Source organism: Gadus morhua, chromosome 6 (genome assembly GCF_902167405.1).
Source record: "Gadus morhua chromosome 6, gadMor3.0, whole genome shotgun sequence".
Classification (NCBI taxonomy): Eukaryota; Metazoa; Chordata; class Actinopteri; order Gadiformes; family Gadidae; genus Gadus; species Gadus morhua.
In genome coordinates, this window is record NC_044053.1 from 8,727,488 (window position 1) to 8,734,858 (window position 7,371).

Here is a 7,371-nt window from a genome sequence, read left to right on the forward strand (position 1 = left end):
GCTGGGTCACACACACCCACTCTCACCTTAAGGGAATTTAGAGTCTCCATTTGGTCCACACAACATGTCTACACACACACAAACACACCCACACACACACGCACGCACACTAGCACACACACACACACACACACACACACACACACACACACACACACACACACACACACACACACACACACACACACACACACACACACACACACACACACACACACAAACACACGCACATTGGGTCACAGCTCTCTCATGGTCCGCTGTTTTTGTCCTATGCTTTTTCTTAGTCCCCAATGACCATATCTATAAACATTTTCTTAGTTGCACTGAAATCTTCTTATGTGTTCATTCCTGCTCCTAACAAATTGATTAGTTGAGGTGGATTAAGGTTAGTTTCCTCTTACACAAGGGTAGAAAGTTTGTCAAACTTAAAGACTTTTAAGACTAAATCGTTCTTGGATGTGTTTAGGAAAGGATTTTCACCCTTTCAATCTGCGGACTTCACACCAGGTTTGAAATAGCCAAGCATGGGGGGTCTTTGGGAAAGCAATATTATCCTCGGCGCCTGCACTACCATTTACAGCCTGTAGCTGGTGCTGCGGTTGGATTACTGCTGCAACTTTCTGGAAGATGTTGAGTATTTTCTTCAAGTGAAGTTAAGAGTGTGCGAGAGCGAGAGGGTGAGAGAAAGAAGGAAAAGTGTTAGACGGGAGTGCGACCGTGTGTATAGCAAATACGCTGCTGTTTGAAAAAGCCAACAACCCACTCTGTGCTTACTGTACCAGGCTGGAAGAAGCTGTACGGAAGAAGAAGAAAGAGGAAAGAGGCTGTACGGCGACTGAACTTAAGGTGAGTTGTTTTTATTCGCTAATGCGTCTCCTGTTCCTTTGCCATCATAACGCTTGTTATGAGATGGCTTACCTTAACGAGTATAGGTAGGTGAAAGCTATATCTTCCAATAGCCTACTTTGTGTTTTGCGGGAATATAAACATCACATTTCAGTATGATAACTGTTTTATTCATTGGCATGTTGAAGTAACTAAGATGAAGAGTTGTTTCCATATTTGGTCCTGGGTACTGCGGTCAGCTTTATTCTGAAGATGCTCTGTCTTGCTCGTTGGGATGAATTACAATTTCTAGCATTAGCAGGCAAGGGTCAGGTCGATATAAGTTTTTTTTTTTTTTTTTTTTTTTTTCACAATTGTAAAGCAAAACAAACGAATGCATATTTCAAGAATAGCATCTGAATCTAGTTAAAATAAGTTCTGAACAAATATTTAGCCATGATGTATTGACTAAATATATCCATTTATTATGTTTCATGATCATTTCGCGATTTTCCTAAAAATGATTGGCATCATAATTGTAAAGTCACCTTGATTCTTTGTGAGTCTGCATAGGCCTATGTAATGTGACTATTGGCAATATTTAGCTCATATTATTATTTCCAGAATATAATAATGTTACGTAATGTATTAAGTTTGAGTTAAATTGATGGAGAGCATATTTTGGGACCACTGCCAACACAACTACTTCTTTCAATATCCATGGCTTTAGATTTTTCAGCAACTGTTGCTGACTGTAATAGTTAAAAGGAAAACATCAAATTGTATTGACAATCAATATATCTAAAGGTATTTTTAAGGGTTGTTTGCTTTGTCCTTTAACTTCCAGTATCCATCCTAATGTTGATATCTAATAGAGAGTGTGCTTGCATGCTTAAAAACATAGTTTTTCCAATGAGAGAGGAGCCAGTATGCCTTGGACCTGGATCCAAGGTGTGAAACAAAATAGCCTCCCTTTTCTAGGCCGTCTACTGAGGGAGTCCGATACAAGACACATGATAAGATGTGGATAAATGGTAGCAATGACTTCGCCTGATTATTTAGTCTAGCTGAAGTGAACAGTCTGACTCAGTGACTGAAAGGGGACGAAAAGGAATTTAAATCAACCTCACTATAGCCTCCAGCAGAGACTAACCCTAACAACAGCTATAGTTTACCCCACTAACACACACACACACACACACACGCACACACGCACACACACACACACACACACACACACACACACACACACACACACACACACACACACACACACACACACACACACACACACACACACACACACACACACACACACACACACACACACACACACACACACACCCCCCCCACACACACACACACAAACCACACACACAAATTTTCAACTCCCCCTCTGTGTCCAGTAACTAGGTCCAGGTGTTTGTCAAGTTAGGTTATGACAAGAGTATATCTGAGTGTGTGTGTGTGCGTGTGTGTGTGTCTGTTTTTGTTTTTTTGTATCTGTGTCCTTATCTGTGTTATTGTGTGTGTATGTGCTTTTTCATAAATGTGCTGGTTATATATGTGGGTGTACATAATGCCCGCCTGTAAACTTAAATGTCAGTGTGGCTGCTTATGTGAATGTGTGTGTGTTTTTGGAGCGATCCAGATGGCATACAATTCATGAGATTCAAATCTTACCTCACCTCATCTGTGGTGTTCAGGGACGGACCATATCACCTCTGCCCCCCCAGGAATACACTCTCCAATGTGAATGAGTGAAGTGCGTGCGTTTGTGTGTGTGTTTGTGTGTGTGTGTGTGTGTGTGTGTGTGTGTGTGTGTGTGTGTGTGTGTGTGTGTGTGTGTGTGTGTGTGTGTGTGTGTGTGTGTGTGTGTTTGCTTCTCCTGAGTATTCCTTTTATAGTTCTATTTTTTCGGTGCTCCTTCATGTGTCCATTTTTGTAATTGGCTGGAGTTTTGAGTTTTTAATAATGTTATTACACGTAACAACTGAATTAATTTAGTAATTTATGTTGCCATTCTTTCGTTGAACATGACTTTGGTCACACAATCGAAACTCCAGACCTTCCTTGTCCTAAAGTCAGCAAGCTTGAGCGGGAAGGAAATCACATTCCTACCAATCGGAACGCAGTTGGGTCGCGATCCTCCCACAATGGCCAATAAGCTCCTGACTGATGGAATCATATAACTCTGAAGACCCGCCCTTCTATCCTGTTTTGCTTTTTAAGACGTCACACACACCTGAGAATCTGACCACAGTATTCAATTACCAGTCTTTGGGTAAGGGGAAATATGACTGTGTGTGTGTGTCTTTGCGTGTGCGTGTGTGTGTGCACGCGTGTGTTTGAAAGAACTTGATGCCCTTAACATTATCAGACCCCCTGTGTTGATTTATGTGACTACTGGAAAATTTCTACGACCCCGTTGTAGGAACTGAACATAGAACTATTGTCCAAGAAAAACAACTCTGTTAACTATTACTACGTTAATCAGGCCTACTATGTTCAGGTAGTGGAAATGTACACTGTCTATATCAAATGTCACATGCTCCCGAAAATCAGGGTATTTTGTTTCTTATACTTTTCATATTTGTTATTTCAAGAACAAAAATCAATTTCAAGACATTCAATGTATTGAAAGACTCAAAGGTTTATTTGTCACAGTCACAGTGATATACATGTATTTAAAACTTTTAAGACATTCAAACCATTGGGAACTTTTAAGCCCAAATCACTTTTCTTTCTGTGTATTGTACAGTTTTCCAACAGTCAATTTCCTACAGTGAGCCAATTAAAGAGATACAATCCAGAAAGAGATACAGCGCCATGCCCGAGGGCTGAACCTTTGCTTTTAGATCTCTTTCTCCCTTTCTCATTATGGTGTCAGATAGATTGATGGAGCCTCCTTTTTCTGCATGAAATCCATCCCACTTTATTCAAAATCTGGGGGATTTCTTTTGAGTGACAGGTTTAAACGGCTATTAATACACAGTCATTGGGGCGACCCTCAGACAATGAGTGGTTGAGAATGCACCCAAACAAAGCTTTACTCTGTATGTTGAGCCGTGTGCAGTCGGGTTTAGAGTAATTGAATGTTTTAACTACACAGGAAAAACAATGGATGGTCTTTTCAAATGTGTTGGGTTTGAAATTTTATTCCAATGGTTGGTCAATTTCATTGGTTGGTCAAGAGTCAGATCTGATGGGTTAATTAGAGATTATTATTAATATTTACTAATATAGCTGACACTTCCATGATCCAGGCTTGAAAATTCCTTCCTAATGACGTTTTCAGTCATTAAGCAGCAGGAAGGGCATTTTTAGGCATCTTGCTCAAGAATGCCCACAGGTAGACTAGATTTTGGGGATCAAAACCAGAACATTTCATCTAGAAATAAATCAGCCTTGGTAATACACTATCCAGCCCCCTATGAATATGATATGCATTTTTTTCCTTTTCTAGTATGCTTTAAATCTGTCCTCCTTTGTGAGTCATTGGTGAGCCTTGATGATATACTGTCTTTAAACATATGGCTGCCATCCAGTCTTTTCGAGTTGTCTTCGCTGACTCTGAAGCTGGGATAGCTTAAAAGCTTGACACCAGACTTTACGCACACTCATATCTCTTTGGCTCTTTTTCCTGTTTATCAAGTCACACGTGTGTATGGTGTCTGTGTGTGTTTGGGTGTGGTAATGGGTGTATGTGTGACCTCATAAATGAACCTTGTTGAATTGTAAATTAAGTATTTTGTAGCTAGTAGTATTAGAAGAAAGTGTATTTTCTACCAATGTGGACGCGACACTTTCTGTGTCCCTGGATCAATTGTAAACGTATGTACACAATAAAGTAGTTAGTTTTTTTTAAAGTAGTTTTCAAGGATAACCATCGTCCCTGGACAGTGTCCAGCATTCAGATCTGTAATAAATATAGACTTTATAAAATGTAATACATTAATGGGATTTACTTATTGCATTTGGTCGAAAATATTGTTATTATTGAATCATTCTGCACCATTACTGCAATATTTTGAAGATTATGCGATGGCCTCTAATGGGATGGATTTAGAAGATCTCCCAATTAATTAAATGAACACTTACATGAAAAACAAGCTCAAGGCCTCAATTCACCATGAATATTATATTCGGTATGATCAAAATAATACCATCAGCCCTGAGGTTTGAATAAGAGACACAGACACCCAAAGGAACTTCAAATTTCTAGCAAGCATCGATCTAAATGATTTTCTTTCCTCATTTCCTAACTCACTCATGTGTTTAAAATAACATAATCCCTTGCCGTAGAAAAACAAACATGTTTTATTAACGACATACGGGCGTTGGATCTTCTGTGCGCTCCAGATATGGATCTGGAAGGTAATTTGCCAGTTGGATTCAGCTCTCAGATGACTGATGAAGGAAGATGCTGATGCAGAAATAGTGTTCAGCAGGCTTCAGCCTGCAGGCTATGTGTTTTTTGGTGGGTTTGGTTAATTAGAACATTATATGCACTGCAGTGAAGGAAAGAATGTGCATCTCTGCACTGACACAGTGGTATCATAGAGGCCGGGGACATAGTCTAGTAGTGGTAAGAGTATTTCAATGTCCAGAGTCAGAGATCCTTGAGCAAGCATGCCAAACCTCTCCATGCTACAGTTTGGAAAATATGTTAGTGATAATATATGCTAAAAACACGCCCTTCCCAAACAAGTACTTTGGAACAAATGCATTCCCTTTATGTTCTTTTTTCGTTCAAACCCAGATTCACAGCTATTGTGTTTTCATCTTGTCTTTAGAATGTTTCTTAAAAAGTCAATGATCTTGCCGCCCTTCCTTACTACTCTCTAATTTACTCAGGTCGCAAAGTTCAACCACTCCCCTTGGTTGTTACTGTCTACCTGCATGACTCCTGTACCATACTTATGGTTGGGGTCGATGCGTCACACACTTCTATATTAAAGAGAGGACAAAGGGGCTGAACCGGAACAGTGATAGGACAGAAGCCACAGGTGGGCGGGGCTTGCTAGAGTGTATAATGACGTTCCTTCTACTGTAATTGCAGAAGATCAAGATTGCGATCACAAAGTAGAGAAGCTATCCGGTAGCAATATTTAGCTAGGTTTAACAGTAATAACAGTCTTTAGCTATCCCTCAGAATGTGTGACATTTAAATTGTCCTGCAGAGAGAGATATAACCATCCATAATCCATTTAATTTTATTTTAAAATCCTTATTTACTTTGTACTTTTTTAATTTTCATGGTAGTAGGCCTATATACAATGTATCAGAATTCTGGCCAGATCCCCTGAGAACCTTATTAGTGCTCTAGCTTACAGTTTCAGCCTATAATCCATTTTTGATTATTCATTTAGTAAAGTGAAGGCGAATGAACTAGTGAATAGTGTTGCTTGCTTTGTATGAGGGGCACCCAAGACAAACAAAACTGTACATCTAATTTCTGAAGCGAATAAGCAGCAATTTTTCATTATTTTACCTTACTAAATGAATGATTGACTACCATACCAATAATAACACAAAATGCACTAATATGAGAAACATGGAAAGCCTTCACTCGTAAAACTCTGATTCAAGCTCAACAGGCTTCTTTCATTTTTTGACTATACCAACATCATTTGTTATTCTTAGCCACACTAGTCGGGCAGGCTCCCTATTCGCTTTGGCTCCTTCTTACCCAAATATCCAATGGGGCATGAGTTCACTCCGACTGAGAAATGATGGAGCGACCAGAGGGGGAAGGGGCGAGGGAAGGCGGGATGGAATGGCAGAGAGGAATATTGTCATCTGGATACACTTTGGGGCAATTTTGAACCTCTCCTGACCACCCAATCTTCCCGTGCCCCCTATTTTCTACCCCCGCCCCCCTTCGCTGGGCTTCCTTTGAGGTGCCATTCTCATCATGGCAAGAGAACCACTTGTGTCCCCGGGGAGTGAGAGAAGCTTTCAACACATCACCACGGATGGTCTCCATTATATCCATGCTCTATAACCTAACCAGCAGGCTTGTTGGGAGTCGTTTCCCAATCTGAAAACTGGCAGGTTTGGTTGAGTTCTCTTACGTTTACAGTTCGAAAGGAAAACGAGGCGGTGCAAAAATGGCAATGTACTTCTATGACAAGCTCAAACTCAGTCGCCATCATCTGCAAGTGGACTGTCATTGAGATAGGGAGGGATATATGCATGAAGTTAAATTCTTACGGACGGAGAGAGAGAAAGAGGATAGAGGCGGGATGCAGAGAGCAAAATTGGTTCAAGCTGTGGTCCCGCCTTTTCCAAAATTGCCGAGAAGGTCTGCGGGGTCAAAGGTCCTGATGAGTGATCGAAGAAACCCCTGTGTTTGCTTTATAAAGGAGGCCCCGCAAGCAAAAGACAGATGGACAGATGGAGTGACAGAAGAGAGAGAAGGAGTGACTGTGGGGATCCTATCGGAACAGAGAGCTCTGTTACGGACAGTCTGCCAAAGTACTTTCCTTCTAGCTTTCTCACCCTTTCCCTGTCGTCTGCGTCCGTGCATTTATTATTAAAGAA

The 7,371-nt window shown here is 40.6% G+C and overlaps 1 protein-coding gene across 3 annotated transcripts in view; it reads left to right on the top strand.

Annotated features, from left to right (window-relative positions):
- Nucleotides 1-629: 629 nt before the first annotated feature.
- bmpr1ba (bone morphogenetic protein receptor, type IBa) overlaps nt 630-7,371 on the top strand; it is a 63,369-nt gene continuing 56,627 nt past the window's right edge. For 2 of the 3 annotated variants that reach the window (XM_030357910.1, XM_030357913.1), the window contains exon 1: nt 631-846. The gene's annotated coding sequence lies outside the window, so the exon portion shown is untranslated. Of the gene's footprint in view, nt 847-7,371 lie in introns of all 3 variants that reach the window. The other variant, XM_030357911.1, reaches the window with a different exon arrangement.